The sequence below is a fragment of the Danio rerio genome, chromosome 9 (genome assembly GCF_052040795.2).
Source record: "Danio rerio strain M-AB ecotype USA chromosome 9, GRCz13ab, whole genome shotgun sequence".
NCBI lineage: Eukaryota > Metazoa > Chordata > Actinopteri > Cypriniformes > Danionidae > Danio > Danio rerio.
Genome location: NC_141029.1, coordinates 2,453,264 through 2,479,818, shown reverse-complemented (window position 1 = coordinate 2,479,818; position 26,555 = coordinate 2,453,264). Strand labels below are relative to the sequence as shown.

At 37.5% G+C, this 26,555-nt stretch overlaps 2 long non-coding RNA genes across 3 annotated transcripts in view; one reads left to right on the top strand and one right to left on the bottom strand.

Annotated features, from left to right (window-relative positions):
- Positions 1-26,555, bottom strand: part of LOC148679653 (uncharacterized) — a 189,053-nt gene that overhangs the window by 104,056 nt on the left and 58,442 nt on the right. The window lies entirely within an intron of this gene.
- Positions 11,838-26,555, top strand: part of LOC141376045 (uncharacterized) — a 52,478-nt gene continuing 37,760 nt past the window's right edge. For both annotated transcript variants that reach the window (XR_015499170.1, XR_015499169.1), the window contains exon 1: positions 11,838-11,991. This is a non-coding gene — a long non-coding RNA (uncharacterized LOC141376045). The remainder of the gene's footprint in view (positions 11,992-26,555) is intronic.

The following is a 26,555-nucleotide window of genomic DNA, read 5'->3' as shown; positions in this document are numbered from 1 at the left end:
CTGTTATCATCAACTCTATTAGTGTTAACTCTGATTTATTCAACTCTGTTATCATCAACTCTTTTACTGTCAACTCTGATTTATTCAACTCTGTTATCATCAACTCTTTTACTGTCAACTCTGATTTATTCAACTCTGTTATCATCAACTCTGTTAGTGTCAACTCTGATTTATTCAACTCTGTTTTCACCAACTCTATTACTGTCAACTGTTTTATTCAACTCTGTTATCATCAAATCTGTTACTGTCAATTGTTTTATTTAACTCTGTTATCAACTCTGTTACGGTCAACTCTGTTACTGTCAACTCTGTTTTATTCAACTCTGTTATCATCAACTCTGTTACTGTCAACTCTGTTTTATTCAACTCTGTTATCATCAACTCTTTTACTGTCAACTCTGATTTATTCAAATCTGTTATCATCAACTCTTTTACTGTCAACTCTGATTTATTCAACTCTGTTATCGTCAACTCTTTTACGGTCAACTCTGTTACTGTCAACTGTTTTATCCAACTGTGTTATCAACTCTTTCTATCCAACTCTGTTACCGAGTTGACAAAAACAGAGCTGATGAAAACCGTGTTGATGATAACAGAGTTTATGAAAACGATAAACAGTGACGATAACAGAGTTAATAGTAAAAGAGTTGACAATAACAGAGGATGGTAACTGTTTTGACAGTAGCAGTTGACGATAACTGAGCTGACGATAACAGAACTTGTGATAGCAAAGTTGACGATAACAACTGAAAGTAGCTGAGTTGAGAGTAACAGAGTTGGAAGTAACAGCTGACAGTAACTGAGATGAAGATTACAGAGTTGATGACAACAGAGTTGACATTTTCCACCATTTTGTGCTTCAACTCAAACCGGATACCACATGGCATGTTTAAATTATTTCATGCATTTTCATCATATTATCGTTTTTAAAACATGATATTCACTGTAATAGTGCAGGAACAGAGTTGACGTAATTAACAATTGGTGAATCCTAAACATTTTGCACAAATTGATGAGAGAAAAATAACGACATGCCTTCCAGAGTTTCTCGCGAGGAAGTGACATCACTTGGAGCAGGTCACATGCTTTTTCTATCAGCGCAGTACAGATTGTTCTGTCTTTTTATAATCAATGTATCAGAGATGACCAGAACATAGCAACAGACAAAAAGATGCATTCTTTATTACTGTAATTATAAATAATACAATAAAACTGATGTTTCATGAAAATGTTTATATAGCTTAGTAAACACACACACACACACACACACACACACACACACACAAATGAAAATTAGACTTAATTATTTCATGATAATTAAAGCTAAATGTTTGATTCGAGACCCTTTATGTTGCATACTCCATGTCTCCAGTGTTGTTATTAATTTAATGCGTTTATTTAAAATTCAAGCCGCGTCTGAAAAGCTCTCACAGCTCATCCGGTCTCAGTTTAATAAACACTTTGCACTTGCATGGGGACAGTGAGCATGTGTGTAAAAGTGTGAAAATGTGGACACACGCAGTCCTGTGGGTCTGCTATGACAATCTCAGATCACACACACACACACACACACACACACGCATATGCTTCCAGAAATGAACATGTGTAACACGAGCGCTGTTTCAGTCACACTTCACACTTGACCCTTATCCTCTGGGATATTTTTATTGTCGCCAGCACAGATAATGTGTGGGACATCAATGCCTGTCTGCAAATCCTGCGCTGATTGGAGAAGAAGAAAAAACATTTAATGATTTAATGAGTTTAACTCTGCGAGAGAGAGAGAGAGAGAGAGAGAGAGAGAGAGAGAGAGAGAGAGAGAGAGAGAGAGAGTCTGTCGGAGGAAATAAAAGCTTTTTTATGTTCATGTAGGGAGGGTCATTAGCATAATATCCTCTTCTGTAAGGTGAACGCAGAATAGTAATTGGCTTGGCCTTTTCTCTCAGTGTGTTGTAAAACAGTTAGGCATTAATTTGTGGATAACTATGCAATTATTTCTGAATGCTAAAAGCTGGGTGGGGGGACGGGTAAAAAGAAGAGATGAGAGAAAAAGAAAGACTAGGATGACTAAAGTTAGACAAGATTATAGTAAATAGAAATAAAGAAATGTTTCAGTGAACGGATGTATGTCACAGTAATGGTGACATGATGGGAATCTGATTTATGGCAATGTGTGAGTGTTGCAGAATTGCGGATACATCTGATGCTTGATTTCCCCTAAAGTGCAAATGTGCAATTTACAGTAAACTTATTTCATTGTTATAGTAAAATAATGCAAAATGCTTATATTTGATAAGGAATGTTTAACTCTGTTACTTCGTGATTTTTAACTTAACCGAACAGAGTTGAGAATAACGGAGTTGACAATAATGGAGTTCACAGTAACAAAGTTGACAGCAATGGAGTTGACTAACAAAGTTGAGAGTAACAGAGTTCACAGTGACAGAGCTGACAGTGGTGAAGTAGAGATTAATGGAGTTGTAAGTCGACAGTAACAGTTTCGAGAGTAACTAAGTTGACAATAACAGAGTCGAGAGTAACAGTTAACAGTAACAAAGTCGAGAGTAACAGAGTTCACAGTAACAGAGTTAAAAGTAACGGATTTAAGAGTAACGAAGTTGAGAGTCACGGAGTGAGGAGTAACAGAGTTGACAGTATAGTGGAGTTGACAGTAACAGGGTTGAGATTAATTGAGTTGACAGTAACAGGGTTGAGAGTAACAGAGTTGAGAATAGTGGAGTTGACAATAATAGAGTTGACAACAATGGAGTTGACAGTAACGGAGTTGACAGCAGTGGAGTTGACACTAAAGAAGATGAGAATACCAGAGTCAACAATATCAGAGTTGACAGCAACAGAGTTGAGAGTAACAGAGTTGGGAGTAATGGAGTTGACAGCAGTGGAGTTTACAGTAACGTAGTTGACAATAATGAAGTTGAGAGTTATGGAGTGGCACAAACACACACACACTCACAAACACACACTTACACTCACAAACACACACTTACACTCACAAACACACACACTCACAAACACACACACTCACAAACACACACTCACAAACACACACTTACACTCACAAACACACACTCACAAACACACACTCACAAACACACACTTACACTCACAAACACACACTTACAATCACAAACACACACTTACACTCACAAACACACACTTACACTCACAAACACACACTTACACTCACAAACACACACTTACACTCACAAACACACACTTACACTCACAAACACACACACTCACAAACACACACTTACACTCACAAACACACACACTCACAAACACACACGTACACTCACAAACACACTTACACTCACAAACACACACACTCACAAACACACACTTACACTCACAAACACACACTTACACTCACAAACACACACTTACACTCACAAACACACACTTACACTCACCAAAACACACTAAAACTCACAAACACACACTTACACTCACCAAAACACACTAAAACTCACAAACACACACTTACACTCACAAACACACACTTACACTCACAAACACACACTTACACTCACCAAAATACACTAAAACTCACAAACACACACTTACACTCACAAACACACACTTACACTCTCAAACACACACTTACACTCACAAACACACACTTACACTCACAAACACTCACAAACACACACTTACACTCACAAACACACACACATACACACACTCACGAGTTGAACACTCTCATGAACTCCTCCAGTTGTGAAGGAAATCAGCAGAGATGCTAATGAAGCCTAAACAATGAATAATTCATGCGGGTAAACATTTCCCTCTGTCCGACCGGCTTATGCATAATTTATATTTTAATAATTTCAGCGTATTTCAGTGTTTTGGACCGCTTCCTCACTCACGCTGACCCACTTTACCCACACCTCTCGCTTCATAACTCAACAGATTCAGGAGGAGCTGGAAATCCTGCAGAATAATCACACTCATGACTGCCACAGCCGGATTTAAATATGTAAATGTACATTTGCAATCAGCCAATCACACAGTGTGCGGCACAGCCCAGAGTTTAAGCTGAATTATGCATCATTATGAGCCAGCGTGGGAGGGTTTCTGTACTGTAGTTTACCACACAGACGTTTGTGCGTTAGTTGCAGATGTTTGTGAGTGTTAGTGTGTATATTAGTGCATGCGCATATATATATATATATATATATATATATATATATATATATATATATATATATATATATATATATATATATATATATATGATATATTAAATGATAATGCTTGACTATTTAAGCAAGTTTGGCATGCTGTCCCGGGAGAGAACCCTGAGCTTGGAGATAGATGAGCCCAAGGCTCCCACCTGGCCAATAAGCATTAAGCGGGATATGAGATCAGGTAACTTCCCAAGAATAGACCACTAACTGCGCTAGTTTGTAATTGCTCGTGACTTTAACTTTTGTTGCATGGTTTTTTGAGTGTGGGAAGAAACCGGAGCACCCGGGGAAAACCCACGCAAACATGCAACACTCCGCACAGAGTGTGTCAGTTGGCTCAGCTAGTGTTTAAACCAACGACCTCCTTGCTGAGGGGCAACAGAGCTAGCCACTGAGCCATTGTGTCGCCCAAACTTAGAATTGAGGAGGAGGGAGAAGGGATGGATGGGGTGGTTCCCAAAACGAAGATAAGGAATAAAGTTTATGCTGGATATTTATATTGAATTTAGAGTGATCCGATTGGCTAGTTTGTGATTAGTGATAGGGATCAGCTGTAGTCGATTCTATCATGTGCTCCTCTCGAAATTACTTCACTTAAGGTCAATATTATTAGCCCCCTTAAGCAATATTAGTTTTGGATTGTCTCCAGAATAAACCACTGTTATACAATAACTTGCTTAATTACCCTAACTTTACCCTAATTAACCTAGTGAAGCCTTTAAATGTCTCTTTAAGCTGTATAAAAGTGTCTTGAAGGATATCTAGTCAGTATTATGTGCTGCCATCCTGGCAAAGATAAAATAAATCAGTTATTAGAGATGAGTTATTAAAACTATTATGATTGGAAATGTGTTGAGAAAACTATGTTAAACAGAAATTGGGGAATAATATACAGGAGAGCTAATAATTCTGACTTCAACTGTGCGTACACTGGGTCAATAATGCTGTAGTACTCACAGTCTCTTACTCTCTCTCTGTCAGGCTTTGGCTGGTTGTATTCTCCCATAGTCTCCAGCTGTCCAGTGGGGTGCGCCAAGTCACAGTAGGTGAGCCGTGTTTGCTGGTAACCCTGCGCACTCTCTCGCTCGTCTCATCATTTAGACCTCAGTGAATGGATGCTGAACTCTGCCCTGCCGAGGAAACCCGGCCTGATGATGATCATGAGAAATCCAGAAGATTCCAGCAGACACAGAGCCTGAAATGTGCAGACAGCTTTGTTGAGCTTGCCATCCAGCTACAGTTGAAGTCAGAGTTATTAGCCCCCTTTGCTTTTTTTGTTTCTTTTTTAAATATTTCCTAAATGATGATTAACAGAGCAAGAAAATAGTCACAGTATGTCTGATAATATTTTTTCTTCAGGAGAAAGTCTTACTTGATTTATTTCGGCTAGAATAAAAGCCGTTTTTAATTTTTTAAACACCATTTTAAGGACAAAATTTTCAGCCCCTTTAAGCTATATATTTTTCTGATTGTCTACAGAACAAACCATCGCTATACAATGACTTGCCTAATTACCCTAACCTGCCTAGTTAACCTAATTAAGCCTTTAATTGTCACCTTAAGCTGTGTAGAAGTGTCTTAAAAAACATGTAGTAAATTATTATTTACGGTCATCATGACAAAGAAAAAAAAAAAACAGTAACTAAAAATAAGTAATTAAAACTATTATGTGTATAAATGTTTCAGAAATTGGGGGTAAAATTAAACAGGGGGGCTGATAATTCAGGGGGGCTAATAATTCTGACCTCAACTGTATATTTTGTGAATATCAAATAAAATGCTTAATGGAAATGCAAAGATGTGCATACATTTTAAAAAGGCGCATATAAAAATATACGTGCACAACTGTCTAGGATAAAATTTTTAAGCAATATTAAGAACATATTGTGAACTACAATGGAAATACATTAGCAACGTTTCCATCCACATATTTTAATGTGCATTTTGGATATGCACATAAAAAAACGGTTGATGAAAATGTCATGATGCGCATAAATTTAAAAAAATGGGCATGGAAATAGCATGCGCATAACTGAGTAGGATAAACTTTTCATTCGATAAGAAACGATGCACATAAACTACGATGGAAACCCTTTTACCAAACAAATTCCAGTATGTGCATTAAAAATTGTGATTTTGTTACAAGAGATCATGTGATGATAAAAATGTGTGTAAATGCACAAACCAGCCAGTCTGATCTCGTATTTTACGAGAAAACGTATTTTACGAGAAAACGTAAGTATTTTACATTTTGTCAGTTTAGTGGCTAATTCGAACGAGTTCAGTTGTACGAAATTGTACAATTTTAAAAGGAGGCGTGGCACCTAACCCCACCCTTAACCCCAACATCACTGGGGGATGAGCAAATCGGGACTAAATTGTACGAATTAGATTGTATGAAATTATTTGAATTAGCCACTAAATCAAAGTTACGAATTGCCGTGAGATTGTGTTGAACCAGCAGGCTGAGCACACTGTAAAACATCTGAAATGTTGTTTTGGTCATTCTAAAACGCCTTATCGCTTAATAGTGTTATAATATTATTAAGGACCTCCGGAATCAAGAGTGTCTGCTCCGCGCCTTCAAATGCCACCACGCGTTCACTGCATCTAGGATTGCCTTCTGAGGCGCAAGTCACTTATTAAATAAAGAAAAGATTGACGCAGCTTCTCCTACTGCAGCAAATTCTGTTTTTACTGTTGATATTTGGCGGCAGATAATCACCAAGTGATGATTTTGTTCGCTTTGACTCGTTAGATGGAAATGCTGCTTAATTAGCATGTCTTTTATGCGATAATCCATTTTTGTGCATAAATTTAATTCGGATTTTTGGATGGAAACATAGCTATTTACTGAATTAATTCCAGCATGCGCATCAGTAAAGGAATGTGATTGTTTTTTACCAGATGATGTGACGTGAAACAGCAAAAAAATAAAGTCAAGCGTCTGAGTTTCCAACACAATCTCACGGCAATTCGTAACTTTTTCATTTAGTGGCTAATTCGTATGAAATCGTACGATCTAATTTGTACAATTTAGTACGATTTGCTTATCCCTCAATGATGGTTGGGGTTAGGGGTGGGGTCAGGTGCCACGCCTCCTTTTTAAAATCGTACCATTTCGTACGACTGAACTCGTACGAATTCGTACGAATTAGCCACTAAACTGGCAAAACGTAAAATACTTACGTTTTCTCGTGAGATCAGGCTGGAGTTTCAGTAGTCATGTCAAAGCAGCATGGTATCATCTCAAAAACATTGCAAGAATGAGATGCTTTGTTTCCAGTGAGGACTGGAACAAGAGAAACTTGTTCATGCTTTTATCAGCAGCAGGGTGGATTACTGTAACGACAGTCAGACAGTTGCTGCTCATCCAGAATAGTAGAGCTAGGATTCTGACCAGAACCAGAAAATCAGAGCACATCACACCTGTCCTCAGGTCGTTACGCTGGCTCCCAAAGTTGGACAATAGAAGATTGGAGAAACGCTGTTTGGTGTGATGAGTCTCGATTCTACTGCCACATTCGGATGGTCGGGTCATGAACTACATAAAAGCATATATTTACATACAGTAAAATCTAAACAATATATTAAATAAATATTGTGCAGCTACATTGATTTTATTTTGTTAAAAAATATACAGATAGTAGCTTATAGTTGCTCTGGTGTAGTTCCTATATTCCTAGATATAGTTCCTACAGGGGCTCACTTTACCATACATTTACAAAGAGTAAAATTTTATTGATATAATAAATAAATATTGTGCAGCTTTACATTGAATTTATTTAGTTAAAGTAAATTCACAACTAGCCTAGCAGTTGCTCCAATAAAATAAATCCTCTATAGTTCCTACAGGGGCTAAATGTACCATACATTTAAATACAGTAAAATCTGAATGATATATTACATGTTGTGCAGGTACATTGATTTTATTTTGTTAAAATAAATATGCAGCTAGCCTAGCAGTTGCTGCAATGTAGTTCCTTTATTCCTTGTAATAGTTCCTATAGGGGCTAAATGCAGGCTACCATACATTTACATACAGTAAAATCTGAATGATATGTTAAATATTGTGCAGCTTTACATTGATTTTATTTCGTTAAAATAAATATACAACTAGTTGCTTCGATGTAGTTCCTATATTTCTATGCATAGTTCCTACAGGGGCTGCATGTACGATAAATTTACATTCAGCAAAATCTAAATGATATAATTAATAAATATTGTGCAGCTTTACATTGATTTTATTTCATTAAAATAAATATACAGCTAGCAGTTGCTCCAATGTAGTTCCTTTATTCCTTGATATAGTTCCTACAGGGCCTAACATACCATACATTTACATACAGTAAAATCTAAATGGCATATTAATTACATATTGTGCAGCTTTACATTGATTTTATTTCAATAGAATAAGTATACAGCTAGTAGTTGCCTTGATGTAGTTCCTATATTCCCAGATATAGTTCCTACAGGGGCTAAATGTACCATACATTTACATACAGTAAAATCTAAATGATATATTAAATAAATACTGTGCAGCTTTACATTGATTTTATTACATTAAAATAAATATAAGGCTAGTAGTTGCCTCGATGTAGTTCCTATATTCCTAGATATAGTTCCTACAGGGGCTAAATATACCATACATTTACATACAGTAAAATCTTAATAATATATTACATAAATATTGTGCAGCTTTACATTGATTTTTTTCAAATAAATATACAGCTAGTAGCCTTGTTGCTCTGATATAGTTCCTCTATTCCTTTATAGTTCCTACAGAGGCTAAAAGTACCATTAATTTGCATGCAGTAAAATCTATATTATATATTAAATAAATATTGTGCAGCTTTACATTGATTTTATTTCAATAAAATAAATATACAGATAGCAGTTGCTCCAATGTAGTTCCTATATTCATATAGTTCCTACATGGGCTAAATGTACCCTACACTTACATACAGTAAAATTGAAATTGATATATTAAATAAATATCGTGCAGCTTTATATTGATTTTATTTCATTAAAATATATATACAAGGAGTCGCCTAGCTGCTTCGATGTAGTTCCTTTATTTCTACACATAGTTCCTAGAGGGGCTGCATGTACGATAAATTTACATACAGCAAAATCCTAATGATATTTTAAATAAATACTGTGCAGCTTTACACTGATTTTATTTGGTTACAATAAATATACAGCTAGCAGTTGGTCCAAAGTAGTTCCTATATTCCTATATATAGTTCCTACAGGGGCTAAATGTACCATACATCTACATACAGACAAATCTGAATGATTTGGTAAATAAATATTGTGCCACTTTACAATGATTGTATTTCATTAAAATAATTATACGGCTAGCAGTTGGTTAAATGTAGTTCCTATATTCCTAGATATAGTTCCTACAGGGCCTAAGTGTACCATACATTTACATAGAGAAAAGTCAAAATGATATTACATTTGTGCAGCTTTACATTAATTTTATTTCGTTAAAATAAATATACAGCTAGCTACATGACAGTAGTTGATCTGGTGTAGTTCCTATATCTACCAGCAGGGGCTCACTTTTCCATACATTTATAGCGCAGAATTACATGCACGGTATTTCTCTCCGTAGTAGTCGATGCTACTAGTCTGTCACTTCATATAAAATCATCTGAAGCATGTAAGAAAATGCAAACAAAAATGCAACATTCATAAACAGCAACAAATCCTCATTTTTATGTCGTTATTTGGATTTTTTGGTGCTCTTCCTCGCTATTTTCAAGTTCAATGAAGGTTTTAACGAATCGAGAATCGAAATGAACGTAATTCAGCAAAACCAAATGCAAATGTTTTAATTGTAAGCATTCCCTGGCACTGCGCTGTGTGCCACATTCCCTGGTGACAGAAACTGTGTTCTGCCTGATTTTCCCCTTTGAAGAAAACTGTGGGCGCACTAATGTGATTAATAATGATGGTACAAGAGTGAAATTAATAGCTACTTAAGTAATTAGGCTGAGGAGAATACTCATCATATTATTCATCTGCATCTTAACACTTCTCATTACACACACCTGAACGCCAATATATTGCTCTCAGTTGTGCTTTGAAAATAGCATCGTTTGACATTTATGTATATTTAGTAAGTTGCGATCGTCATGCCTGTATATGCAATACAATATTGATCTATAAAGCACGTTTAAAAACAGCCGAAGTTGACTAAAGTGCTGTAGTACTAGAGAAGAAAATAGTGAAATAAATGTAAAAATAAAACAATTAGTACATTAAAAAAACATTAATATGTATTGCATTATTTCTACTCACCCCATTTTTTGCATTAGATATTTAAAAAATTAAGGAAAAATAATAATAATAATAGTATTAATAGTATTAATGAGGATGATTATATAATTATTATTACTGATATTGTTTTATTAGCATATTGTTATTATTATTATATTATTATAGATATTGTTTTTATTATTGCTATTAATATTAAAAATGTTTTTTATTTGTTTTTAATTTCTATTCAAGTATTATTATGATCCTTCCATAAAACAAAAGCAATGCATGCAAAATATTTTATATCGGATGCATATTATTATTATTATTATATTATAGATATTGTTTTAAGTATTGTTATTATAAAAAATGTTTTTTAATTATTTATAATTTCTATTAATGTTATTTATTATTATTATTAAAATAAAATATTTCTGAAAACAAAAACAATGCATGTAAAATATTTAATATTGGATAAATTGACAACATAAACGTCATAAATGCTTGCATAATTAGTATTTATTCCTATATTTGTAACAACACCCATATTTAGGCCTATAATTATGCACCAATTTCTAATTATAAATATTAGATATTTATTTATATGTTGAGTTCGCATTAATGTCCAAAATAAAATCCAATAATGCATTTTATTAGCGGTCAGATTGCATTTGCACATATAAAGTCATTGTAAAAAAAAAATAATAATATATTTTATTAGCAGTCCGATTGTATTTGCACAGAGTCATTGTAAATAATAATAATAAGAAGCAGAATTAATTTTATTAGCAGTCCTATTGCATTTGCACAAATAAAGTCATTGTAAAAAATAATAACAATAATAAAATAATAATAACAATAATAATATTAATAATAATAATATTACATTTAATTAGCAGTCTGATTGCATTTGAACATAAAGATATAAAAAAATAATAATACATTTAATTAGCAGTGCGATTGCATTTGCACAAATATTTTTATTGTAAATAAGAATAATAATAAGTTTTATTGGCAGTCCGTTTGCTTTTGCACATATAAAGTCATTGTACACATCAATAATACATTTAATTAGCAGTCATATTGCATTTGCACATAAAAAGTCATTGTAAAACAAAAACGCATTCCATAAGCAGTCCGATTGCATTTGCACATATAAATTTATTGTAACAAAAAACACTTTAAAAAAAACTGGAGTAGTTAATCTAAAAGTGTACCGCGGTCTAAAATCATCTCCGCTAACTGCAGTAGACTCTACCTGATATGCTACAGCTGAAATGTGTTGGCTGCAGTTCCTCCGTCCGCCTACAGGGGGCTCTAGTGTACCACACAATCCAGCGGGGGGGAAAAACAACAAACACACACAAACGGCGGCCTTCTGAAACACTTTCCCCGCTGCTTGTTCTGTCAATGGCGACTCCAATCACTCGAAAACACCCCAGATGAACCGACACGACACTCTTTTGACGCGTGGGCTTAAAATCACCAGTAAATAACATCTGATACTCTGCACGTATGTACAGCTTGAGCGACAATTTATGAGGGAATTTGTGTGTAGGCCTGTGTGTGTGTGTGTGTGTGTGTGTGTCTGATGAGTAGGCCAGAGAAGAAGCATCTGAATTTTAATGATGTTGAAGATGATATTGTGTGTCCTTCAGCCTGTTATACTGACACAAGCTCTCCATAAATCATCATATAAGCCCATCGTAAAATCATTACCAAACTGCAACCTCAGCGTCGACGCCTCACACACACACACACACACACACGTACTGAAAAAAAGCGTAAACTTTCCGGCGTAATGCCGTTCGACCCGCGGGTTAAGATCAGAGCGTGTTTAATTTGTATTGTAATAGAGACTTTCTAATCCGTAATGAAATGTCTATTAGCCGGGCTTTGCTAGGAACATTGGTGATCAGCTCGCCGAGCAGCTTGTGTCTTTGTCCTGGAGTGAGTGAAGCCAGTTTTAGCCGCTCGATAAATGTTAATCCAGTGAGGAGAGATCCGTGTGTTTGAACAGGAATCACGCTGGACTTTTCTTTTTTTTTTCTTTGTAGCCACACTCTGCTTTGATTCCGATGGCCTGTGTTGACCTTTCAATACACTACAGACAACACACACACTAAAACGGTCCTATTAAATCCAAGGTTGCACATTACACACTCTCAAAAATAATAGTTAGGGCCAGACAGAATCTGTGCATATTTTTTGCTATTTATGAGAAATTATTTTAGGAGTATCGTAACTAAAAACTTAATATATGAAATAAAAAATTATAGTTTTTTAACTTTTATTTAATGTTTACAATGCAAATCCATCTCCACGTATTTGGTAAACCAAGTTCCCGTATAATATATCTACTTAAAGACAGAACATATTACTTTACAAACAATTTTAACAAACATTTTCATATCCGTCAATATTATTGAAATTAATTAAAAAACTGAATAAACATAAATTTACACACATTTACACAATTAAATAAATAGACTCATTAATGGGCTGGAAATCCGCAGATTGTTGTGTAACACTACCTATTAGCGGGGCCAGACGAAATCTGCGGACGTTTTTTGCTATTTCTGTGGAGAATTTTGGTAAAAATCTGCGGATTTCTGCGGAATTATTTCAGGAGTATCCAGCGGAGTATCATAACTAAAACCTTAATATATTAAATAAAAAGTAATAAATTATCTAAATAAAAACTGAATGAATTCAGATTTAAACATTTACTCAAGTAAATAAACAGAATTAATGATGAGCTAAAAATCTGCAGGAATTCTGCGGAAAATCGACGAAAAATCTGTGAAATTCTGCGCGCGCAGATTCCGTGTGTGCCTACCTATTAGACACTGTAGATTAAAATTGTCCGAGACATTACACTGTAATAATCAGTGTTGTGCAAGCTACTTGACAAATGTAGTGAGCTAAGCTATTAGCTACTCTACTTAAAATGTAGCATAACTACACTAAAGCTACCCCCAGGGAAATGTAGCAAGCTAAGCTAAAAGCTACATGGTAAAAGTAACTTAGCTACATCTAAGCTATTTTTACAATTTTCATCGAAGCAACTTAAATCCAAGTCAATCGTATCTTAGTGATCAATAAAACTGTCAGTGAAACATATGAGGCATAATAGTTCAGTTCAGTTATTTACTGTAAATAATATGATGTACTTAACAGAAACACATTATTGTATATAACAGCTAAAACTAAAAAGAAATTCAATAAAACCAGGTGTTACACATTTAAAATACTCTAGTCATTAAAGTAAAGGGAAATATTTTTGATAATAAATGAATATATATATATATATATATATATATATATATATATATATATATATATATATATATATATATATATATATATTGTAATAAGCATTGTAGTGTTATATATACTAAAGTATTTATATTTTTTGAGCACAGCATCAGAAATTAAGTTATTGCACCGTAACGTACTTCTCGAAGTATGGTCACAAGGAATCCTGCTTCAGAAATAACTACTCTCCCTCAGTCGTCTTTTCATCAAGCAAGTTTCACCAGAGGTGGCAGTAACGCACCAAAAAGTTTGTTGTCGAACACCATAAAACAAGAAGAAGAAATCATCCTTCTCCCTATCATATGGGCTGCGTCCGAAACCGCCTACTACTCAGTAGGTACTGCATTTGAATTAAACGTACTACTCGGCCGTTAGAAAAGTACGTTCTATACAGTATGAATGTGAAAATTCAGAATTCAGACGTACTACATCCGCCATTTTGTCATGGTCACGTGACCTACCTGCGTCAGTTGCGTCGCTTTACTCCCATTCATGAATTCGCTCGCGGGGCATCATGGGATAGCGCAGCATGCATGCGATGCGCACTCCAGAATCTCGTAGTAAGTCATCCGTGTACTTCTCGCGTACTGATTTTCGAATTCTATGAAGCTCGAGTAGTATATGCCTATTTTGAGGATTGCATAGGAGGGGAGACGGCACCCGTAATGAAAAGGAAAGGGAGTCCCGTCGTTTTTATATTTATTTCAAAGTGTTTTCATCCCTAAATAAAACAAAAGCACAGAACAGACTCGTATTTAAGAGCAATGATCGGCCCCTGGTGGTTCGGTGGTATGGGCTGTGTATAGGGAGGATAGACTCTTCAATGTTTATTGCAGGGGTGTTCAAACTCGGTCCTGGAGGGCCGATGTCCTTCTGAGTTTAGCTCCAACTTGCCTTGACACACCTGCCAGGAAGTTTTTAGTATGACTAGTTAGAGCTTGATTAGCTGGTTCAGGTGTTTGATTAACTTTGGAGCTAAACTCTCCAGGAGACTGGCCCTCCAGGGCCGAGTGTGGACACCCCTGGTTTATTGCCACCCTTCAGAGAAAGACTGAAAATACTGGAGAAATTCGTGTAAATACCTTTACGGGATGATAGCGGGATAAAACTGTAAAAAAGGGGAGAATCCTGGGAAAACGCAAGGGTCGACAGGTATGAGCAGGGCCAGACGGAATCTGCGGACGTTTTTTGCTATTTCTGCGGACAATTTTGGTAAAAATCTGCGGATTTCTGCGGAATTATTTTAAGAGTATCCAGCAGAGTATCATAACTAAGACTAAGTTAACTAAGTTAATTTATTAAATAAAAAGTAATCAATTACTGAATAAAAACGGAATAAATTCAGATCTACACATTTACTCAAGTAAATAAACAGAATTAATGATGAGCTAAAAATCTGCAGAAATCTGCGCGCGCAGATTCCGTGTGGGCCTAGGTATGAGCGACGCTACTGCCAAACTACTGAGAAATTTAGTTAAGCTAGTAGCAACACTACCTGTAGCGGTGCTACTTCCCAACACTGTTCGTTTTACTTGAAACTATGCTCTTATCTTCGGCTCTATATTAATTTGAAAATACCTCGAACGTTGCCGACAAAATTAAAACATTTCTTTAGACAAATGAGATGTCAGTCAGCATCAGGAACTGCCAGCAGCAAATGAAATATTGGGGTGGCACCCAGGGTAGCCAATCCGATGTCAGTGCCACCCTGGACACCCCTCTGGCTTCGCCACTGTGTACATGCGGTGTGTGCGGATTTCTTCTTCCACATCACTTTATCCTTTATTTCCCTTCAGGACAAAACAAGGGGAGAATGAAGGGAACAGACAAAAAAACACATTACGAAAGAAAAGCGTGGGACTGCTCTTACAGTGATCCTCCAACCAGCGATTCTGACATACAAAATACAGCATGTAAAAGACCCTGACGGGATCCAGGCTACACACACACACACACACATTTCTTTGCACAGGCTGTGAGCCGTAAACAGCTTATGAAAGTCAAATGGAAATGTGGCATAATCTGACAAGTGGAGTCTGTGCTTCAAAAACAGCACTAACAATCCACACACACACACACACACACGCACGTACATACAAAAATACACACATTCACAAACATACACGTGCGTGCATGCACAAACACAATCACAGACACACACATACTGTATAGACATGCTCACAAACACACAAACACGTACATTCACAGACACACATACACACAATTACAGACACACACTGTATAGCTGTGCTCAGACGCGCACACAAACACACTGTTACACTTACAGACATACAAACACAGGCTGTTCATACTGTATAAACGTGCGCATAAACTCACAAACACACACGCTTACAAACATGCACTCATACGTGCGCACCATCCACATCCACACACAAGTGCACACTTACACTCACAAACACACTATAACAAACACATTCACGCAGAAGCACACACAAACAAACACACAAGCTCGAAAAAGATACACATACATTTACACACACAAACAGATTTGCACAAAAAATAGATCCATAAACACACATATACACCAGTCCAACTGCTCGTTAACGCAAATTTCTAATCAGCCAATCACATGGCAGCAACTCAATGCATTTAGGCATGTAGACATGGTCAAGATGATCTGCTGCTGTTCAAAGCGAGCATCAAAATGGGGAAGAAAGGGGATTTAAGTGACTTTGAACGTGGCATGGTTGTTGCTGCCTGACTGGCTGCTCTGAGTATTTCAGATACTGCTGATCTACTAGGATTTTCACGCACAACCATCTCTAGGGTTTACAGAGAATGGTCTGAAAAAGAGGAAATATCTAGTGAGCGGCAGTTCTGTGGGCGCAAATGCCTTGTTGATGCAAGAGGTTAGAGGAGAATGGCCAGACTGGTTCCAGCTGATAGAAAGGCAGCAGTAACTCAAATAAGCACTCGCTACAACCGAGCTCTGCAGAAGAGCATCTCTGAACACACAACACGTCCAACCTTGAGGCGGATGGGCTACAGCAGCAGAAGAGCACACCGGGTGCCGCTCCTGTCAGCTGAGAACAGGAAACTGAGGCTACAATTCACACAGACTCACCAAAACTGGACAATAGAAGATTGGAGAAACGTTGCTGCTCTGATGAGTCTCCATTTCTGCTGCCACATTCGGATGGTCGGGTCAGAATTTGGCCTTAACAGCATGAAAGCATGGATCCATCCCGCGTTGTATCCACGGTTCAGGCTGATGGTGGTGGTGTAATGGTGTGGGGAATGTTTTCTTGGCACACTTTGAGCCCATTAGTACCAATTGTGCATCGTGATCCACCTTTTTAGGACAAAACAAGTACTTCAGTCCTGCAACACACACACACAGGGTCCTCAGCTGGTTTATTGAAGTGTGTTGACTGTGTGTTCTGCTAGAGAAAGAGAGTAAAGCATAGTGTGTTTCCTCACTGCTGTATTTTCCTCCTCCTCATCATTACAGTGCAGCTGTATCATAAACACAGTTTAGCTCCCTGCTGAGCCTCCGCTCTCACCATACTCGCACTAATTACAGGACAGACCCTGCAGGACAGCAGCTCTTATTGGCTCTCCTCTGCTTATATTAGACAATATTCATCAGTGTGGTCTGCTTTAATTCATCTAGATACGTGTGTAACATTCATTCATTCATTTTCGTTTTGGTTTAGTCTCTTTATTAATCTGAGGTCACCACTGCCAACTTATCCAGCATATGTTTTACGCAGCTGCAACCCATCACTGGGAAACACCCATACACTCTTATTCCCACTCATACGCTACGAAAAATGTAACCCAATTCCCCTATAGTGCATGTTTTTTGGACTGTGGGGGAAACAGGAGCACCCGAAGGAAACCCACGCCAACACGGGGAGAACATGCAAACTCCGCACAGAAACGCCAACTGACCCAGCCGAGGCTCGAACCATCAACATTCTTGCTGTGAGGCGAACATGCTACCTACTCTGCCACCATGCAGCCAATCAATTTATATTTAACTTATTTTAATGTGTGTCAAGGTTAATTTATGGTATCAGTGAATAATGTAAATTAATATTACATGATATTTATACTTTTAAAAAAGTACACTGTAAAAATCCATTAAATTATTTTAGTTATTTATTTTATTTTTATTCATTTCTTTAATTTTTGTTATTTGTTTCTTTATTTTTTATATTTCTATTTATTTACTTTTTTCAATTGCAATGTGGCAACTTGATCTGGGCCCCATAAACTTTTAAAGCTACATTTTAAAATTATATTTACAGTATATATATATATATATATATATATATATATATATATATATATATATATATATATATATATATATATATATATATAAAACTGCATCAGAACGGCAGAGTCACTCGCTGTCTTCAAGAAACGACTAAAAACTCAACTATTCAGTCTGCACTTTCCTTCCTAATCTGCAATTGCCTCTCTGGCTTCACCGCTAACTATTACAGAAAAAAAAAATTACAAAATGTTAATGTTTTCCTTCTTACACTTTACACACCTGAAACTTGCCTACAGCACTTATTTATTGTTGCTCTTATAGTTGTGTAAATTGCTTCCTTGTGCTCAGTTGGAAGTCGCTTTGGATAAAAGCGTCTGCTAAGTTACTAAATGTAAATATATATATATATATATATATATATATATATATATTTGAAACCAGAAGTTTGCACACACTTTAAAAAAGGAACATAACCATTTTTAAAAAAAAATGTCTGATGGTAAATCACACTAAACGTTTACTATTTTAGATCCGTTAGGATTACCTTAATGATCAACATTTGCTAAATGCCAGAATGAGAGATTTTTTTGGGGAGGAGATTTTATTAATTTCTAGACACTCAAAAGATTACACACATTTCCTTTGTATATTTTAGCTTTGCTTTTAAACTGTCAAATATTTTGAATATCCTTCCACAAGCTTCTCACAATAGTTTAAAGGAATTTTGGCCCATTCCTCCTGACAGAATTGGTGTAACGGAGAGAAATTTGACTTGCTCGCACAAACTTTTTCAACTCTGCCCACAAATTTTCTACAGGATTGAGATCCGGGTTTCATGATGGCCACTCCAAAACATTCACTGTTCTCCTTAAAGCACATTTGAACTAATTTGGCAGTATGCTGAGGGTCATGGTCTGTTTGGAAGAGCCGATTGTAGCCAAGTTTTAATTTCCTGGCTGATGTCTTGAGATGTTGCTTCAGTATTTCTACACAATGTTCTGTCTTCATGATGCCATCTATGCTGTGAGATGGACCAGTCCCTCCTGCAGCAAAACAGCCCCACAACATGATGCTGCCGCCCCCATACTTCACAGTTGGGATGGTGTTCCTAGGCTTGTAGCTTTTGCCCTTTGTCTTCCAAATGTAACACTGGTCATTATGGCCAAACAGTTCAATCTTAGCTCCATCAGACCAATTAGCCAATCAGAAACTTCCAAAACCTAAACACCATCATCTGAGCTTTTTCAGAGGCAGAATAATCTCATTGTATGTAAACTTGACTTTCAAGAAAAGTTAAAACACTTTTTCTATATAAAATATATCTCGTTAATCTGTATCAAGCAGAACAGAAACACATGTGATAATCCTAACTTACCTAAAATTGAAAAAGTTTAGTCACATTAACATCTGACTTTTTTTTTTTAATTGGTCATGTACCTTTTTATACAGCGTATCTAAACTTCTGGTTTCATTCATTCATTCATTTTCTTGTCGGCTTAGTCCCTTTATTAATCCGGGGTCACCACAGCGGAATGAACCGCCAACTTATCCAGCAAGTTTTTACGTAGCGGGTGCCCTTCCAGCCGCAACCCATCTCTGGGAAACATCCACACACTCATTCACACACACATATTCAGACACTACGGACAATCTAGCCTACCCAATTCACCTGTACGACATGTGTTTGGACTGTGGGGGAAACCGGAGCACCCGGAGGAAACCCACGCGAACGCAGGGAGAACATGCAAACTCCACACAGAAATGCCAACTGAGCCGAGCCAAAGTTCGAACCAGCGACTTTCTTGCTGTGAGGCAACAGCACTACCTACTGCATCTATATATATATATATATATATATATATATATAATGGGATTATTAGTGATGATGCAGCATTATAGTTTTCACATACAATAAAACCCCTCAAAAATATTTTTAAAAATGGAGAATTGATGCTAATCACAATAGTTATTAATAATCACGTTAATATTTTTAAAATAGTTATACCACTTGACTAATGCTAAAATAAAAGTACACCATTAAATTAAATGTTTTGCTTAAATAAATGCTAAATTCTGCAGAAAGCCAAGTGAATATAAAGACGACTGGTGTGTGTGTCGTTAAACAGACGTGAGAATAATTTCTCTTGTTCGCTTTTCTTTGACGTCTTCATTCATCATTTCCTCAATTATTGATCATTTTCCGATGCTGCGGAAACAATCAAACAATTCTTCTTTTTCATTAGTTTTGACATCCTTATTCATCATCTGCTCAGATTATTGATTATTTCCTAATGCTATAGAAATAATGCGCTATAATAAAACACAAGTTAGCTGGAACACACAACGTATATAACGACACACACACACTTGCACAGCTATCTTTATGGGGACTTCACATAGACGATGTTTCTACAATTCAGCTGAAACACACACACTTGTACAGCTATCTTTATGGGGACTTCACATAGACGATGTTTCTACAATTCAGCTGAAACACACACACTTGTACAGCTATCTTTATAGGGACTTCACATAGACGATGTTTCTACAAGTCAGCTGAAACACACACACACTTGTACAGCTATCTTTATGGGGACTTCACCTAGACGATGTTTCTACAAATCAGCTGAAACACACACACACATAAACTTGTACAGCTATCTTTATGGGGACTTCGCATAGACGAGGTTTCTACAAGTCAGCTGAAACACACACACTTGTACAGCTGTCTTTATGGGGACTTCGCATAGACGAGGTTTCTACAAGTCAGCTGAAACACACATACTTGTACAGCTATCTTTATGGGGACTTCGCATTGACAATTTTTACAAGTCAGCTGAAACACACACACACTTGTACAGCTATCTTTATGGGGACTTCATGTAGATGATGTTTCTACAAGTCAGCTGAAACACACACACACACACACACACTGGTACAGCTGTCTTTATGGGGACTACTCATATACATGTTTTTACAAGTCAGCTGAAATACACACACTTGTACAGCTGTCTTTATGGGGACTTCACCTAGACGCAATGATATTTCTACTGTACGAACTGTACATTTAACTCAATTATGAGTTGTTTTGCTCATAGAAACCAACATTATTAATAAAAAAATACTTCTGGGGACATTTTTAACATACTTAATACAAGGTACACACTCGTATTATGCCTACGCATGCACCGACACACTTTTCATGCTCATCCTCCTTTTCTTTCATGGTAGATCGTGCTGTACACCACATTACACACATACATGAGTGTGTTCAGGCAGAGACACTAGTATGGTGTCATTAGCAGCACTATAGTTATGCTTATGTCACATAGGCACCGTGTGTGTGTAACACTGTGCAAAGGGCAGAGCGTCTGTAGGGCAGGTCACACATCTGACAGTGTGTGAGATGTTATACACTCCAGCTCATCACTTCTCCATATTTCATTTCACTCTTTTTAGAAATAAAATAACTTTTGTTACTAATATATAGATATAGTGGCATGGTGGTTAGCGCCGTCACTTCACAGGATGAAGGTCGCTGGTTCGAGTCCCTGCTAGGGCAGTTGGTATTTCTGTGTGGAGTTTGCATGCTCTCCTTGTGGGTTTCCTCCGGGTGCTCCGGATTCCCCCACAGTCCAAACACATGCGCTATAGGGGAATTGACTAACTAAATTGGGCGAGTGCATCTGTACATGAGTGTGTCTGTGTGTTTCCCAGTACTGGGTTGCGTCGTAACCCCAGAAAAATAAGGGACTAAGCTGAAGGAAAATGATTGATTGATGTAAGTTGAAATGACTAGAAAAGTTCATTAGGTTAACATTTAAGGCAGGGATCTATTTTTTTACAGTGTAGTAACACTTCCAGCACAGAGAAAGAATGGGTGAGCGACAGTATAACAGTAATCCGCCCGTGTGTATGTGTGTGTATGACAGCTCGTCCCATGAGGCTGTGCGATGTGTGTGTGTGGTTTTGTCAGTGTCTGGGGTCACTCAAAGCATGACCTCTTGCTTCTGTCTGCACTGTAAAAACGACACACACATCATCCAACTGCTGAGTAGCGCAGAAAGTGACAAACTTCTCTCTGTCACGCTCAGATATTGCTTTGAAATATTTATACCGCATCTCTGTGTTCCTTTGAGAGAGAAACAAGCATACGGTGTGAATTGAATTAACAGAAATGATCCATTATGTTTATGGATAATGTATTTATTGAGGGATAGTGTACAACATTGACTAATTGCATATCACCCTAAAGGGGTTTGTTTTAATAGGAATTAGGATTTATCTTACCAATCTACAGTTGAAGTCAGAATTATTCGCCCCCCTTTGAATTTTTTTCTTTCTGAAATATTTCCCAAATGATGTTGAACAGATTCAGGAAATTTTCACAGTATGTCTGATAATATTTTTTCTTCTGGAAAAAGTCTTATTTGTTTTATTTCGGCTAGAATAAAAGCAGTTTTTAATTTTTAAATAGCCATTTTAAGGTTAATATTATTAGCCCCTTTAAGCTATATTTTGTTTTTTGATAGTCTACAGAACAAACCATCATTATACAATAACTTTCCTAATTACCCTAACTTGCCTAGTTCACCTAGTTAAGACTTTAAATGTCACTTGAAGCTGTATAGAAGTGTCTTGAAAAATATCTAGTCTAATATTATGCACTGTCATCATGGCAAAGAGAAAATAAATCAGTTATTAGAGATGAGTTATTAAAACTATTATGTTTAGAAATGTGTTGACGAAATCTGCTCTCTGTTTAACAGAAATTGTGGAAAAATAAACGGGGGCTAATAATTCTGACATCAACTGTAAGTGCATGTCTATGGCTAAGGCAGTGGTCCTCAGCCACCGGTCCACGGGCCGACAATTGGTGACGTCGAGTGATTTCAGAGCTCGGGACAAAAGCGCTGTTTTGATGAATGGGATGTGATGAATTCCTATAATATATACTGGATTAGGTCTTGGAACATTAACAACTTGTTAGTAGGGATGTAACGGTATCAGAATTTCACAGTACGGTAATACCTCGGTATGAATGTCACGGTACGGTATTTATTGAATCATTTACAGGAAAAAACAAAACTTATGAAAATACTCCAAAAAAGTGCCAAAAGTGTCAATGACATACAAATTAGTCATCTATCTGTAAGCTTTGAAACAGGAACTTCAATTTTAATAACAAAAAATTATTAAACCATGTAAAAAAATAAAGTTTCAATTTAGTAGTGTTGAAAACTCATCACATTCAACATTTAATCACTCACTCACTTAGATGGAGATGGGTTTAAAGGAAAATTATCATATAAATATAATCTGGTAAAAGCTGGTATCTCTGGGCATTTACAATGTCCCCTGCAACAGAAAAACCCTCTCATTTGGGACTGAGGTTTCTGGGACAAGAGAGATATGACTTGGCCCAGGTTGACAGCAGTGGGTAACGTTGTGCATTGTCTTTCCCCCACTTGAGAGGACAAACCATGAGTGAGATAGAGGTCTCATGTCTGCATCAATCTGAACAGTGTGCTGACAACACCGCTATTCAGTACGCGCGCGACAACACAGCTGATAAGAACTCGCGCGACAACACAGCTGATAAGAACTCGCGCTACAACACAGCTGATAAGAACTCGCGCTACAACACAGCTGATAAGAACTCGCGCGACAACACAGCTGATAAGAACTCGCGCTACAACACAGCTGATAAGAACTCGCGCTACAACACAACTGATAAGAACTCGCGCTACAACACAGCTGATAAGAACTCGCGCTACAACACAACTGATAAGAACTCGCGCTACAACACAGCTGATAAGAACTCGCGCTACAACACAGCTGATAAGAACTCGCGCGACAACACAGCTGATAAGAACTCGCACTACAACACAGCTGATAAGAACTCGCGCGACAACACAGCTGATAAGAACTCGCGCGACAACACAGCTATTCAGTTCGCGCGCGACAACACAGCTGATAAGAACTCGCGCGACAACACAGCTGATAAGAACTCGCGCTACAACACAGCTGATAAGAACTCGCGCGACAACACAGCTGATAAGAACTCGCACTACAACACAGCTGATAAGAACTCGCGCGACAACACAGCTGATAAGAACTCGCGCGACAACACCGCTATTCAGTTCGCGCGCGACAACACAGCTGATAAGAACTCGCGCGACAACACAGCTGATAAGAACTCGCGCTACAACACAGCTGATAAGAACTCGCGCGACAACACCGCTATTCAGTTCGCGCGCGACAACACAGCTGATAAGAACTCGCGCGACAACACAGCTGATAAGAACTCGCGCGACAACACCGCTATTCAGTTCGCGCGCGACAACACAGCTGATAAGAACTCGCGCGACAACACAGCTGATAAGAACTCGCGCGACAACACAGCTGATAAGAACTCGCGCAACAACACAGCTGATAAGAACTCGCGCGACAACACCGCTATTCAGTTCGCGCGCGACAACACAGCTGATAAGAACTCGCGCGACAACACCGCTATTCAGTTCGCGCGCGACAACACAGCTGATAAGAACTCGCGCGACAACACAGCTGATAAGAACTCGCGCGACAACACAGCTGATAAGAACTCGCGCAACAACACAGCTGATAAGAACTCGCGCGACAACACAGCTGATAAGAACTCGCGTGACAACACAGCTGATAAGAACTCGCGCGACAACACCGCTATTCAGTACGCGCGCGGCGACAACACCCGCTTTAGAGTTTTCCAGCTCTTTTTCATCCCCGCTTCTAGCAGCACACTCCATTTCCGCATTACTGGATCTGTAGCGACAACAGACCGCAAGGGATGATGGTCAAGCATGGGCTGATGGGAATTCACGTTCGCTTCATTCGCCTGAGCAAATTTTCTCAGAAGACCTATAGTTTTACAGAGTCATGCGACTTCGGTAATATCGAAAAAAATTAATATTGCGGTATGACGGTATTTACAATACCGTTACATCCCTACTTGTTAGTACTGAAATCTTTGGAAGACAGCTAAATTAGCTTTGGTTAAAGTTGGTTTTTGGTTTGATGTTCGCTGGACATTTGCGCAAGCAATTTTATCTCTAAAATTGCATGCATAAATGTCCGGTAAACATCAAATTAAATCTGCATCTTACATCATCTGCAAGTTACATCAACAGAACCAGTGAAAACCCTCGATGTCACTAGAATATGCAGAAATGCAATGAAAATGAAATGTTAAATTATCAACTGTATTTTATTTATCCCTATGACAGTGAGGATGTGTTGTCCCAGTGAAAATTAAAATAATATAATTTCATTTTCAATTTTGTCAGATATTTTGCGAACAGTGTTTAAAAATGAAATTGTTAATCTGGATTTATTTTTAATTTCCAATGTTTAATTGATTTATTCAAAATTGGCAGGAATTACCTTCCATATCACGCTGGCTCAGTGATTAGCAAACAACTCAACATTGGGAAACATCCATTCACACTCATACACTACGGCTAATTTAGTTCATTCAATTCCCCTATAGCGCATGTGTTTGGACTGCGGGGGAAACCGGAGCACCCGGAAGAAACCCACGGGAACAAGGGGAGAACGTGCAAACACACAGAAATGGCAACTGGCCCAGCTGGAACTCGAACCAGCGACCTTCTTGTCGCCCCTTAAAACTTTTCTTATTTTAAATATTTTTGTGTTGTATCTTGCCGGTCAAAAGGGCATCAGTGTGTGGATGTCAAATGGACGCCAAGGTTTAAACAACAAATCGATTAGCATTTTTGACGTGTTTTAATGTCATTTTGAGTGTCTTGAGCCTGTCTTTTGAGGAGTAATTACATTTGAGATACATTGAAGTGTAGTGTATGCACCAAAAGAAAACTCAGAAGTACAACTGGGGCATATAGAGAGTTCAGAAAGTGTGCTTAATGATATAGACTAGAGGAAAACTTTGCTGGAGTAACTCTGTAACCGTGCAGCAGCACCATTATGCACTAAAGTCCTCGTTAAATATTTCTGAAGTAAAATTGAAGAACATAATTCTAAACAAAATGAGGCCAGAGGAAAGTCTGTCAGGAGTTCATTGCAGGAGCTTGCTAGAAGCTTTAGAGAAGTCTGGTAATCGCAGTGGTTCATGGTGAAGATGTGAAAAGTGGGTGTGGCTCTCGATCTTCACCTTCCTTAAAGGGAAGAGATGAGGATAATCACTAGTGGGCGGGGCTTTGCCCCTCTGATGACATCATAGAAAGAATGTCAATCAAAGTGTTTCTATAGACTGTTTTGATCAAGTCTGATTATAAAAAGTGAAATGAATTAATTTTGCCCATTATGAGCTGGTTATATTCTCTTATATTCTACATTTTCTGAGGAATATGACAGGAAAAACCAGAGTGTCTCCTTATGATGAGACTGCCGCACAACAAAAACCAAAAAAAAAAACAGCTTTAAGAGAAAATATCAATCAGGAGGAAAGAATTACGTTGACCTAAGCAGAGCGGGAGAGTGAAATGAAGCGGGATTTT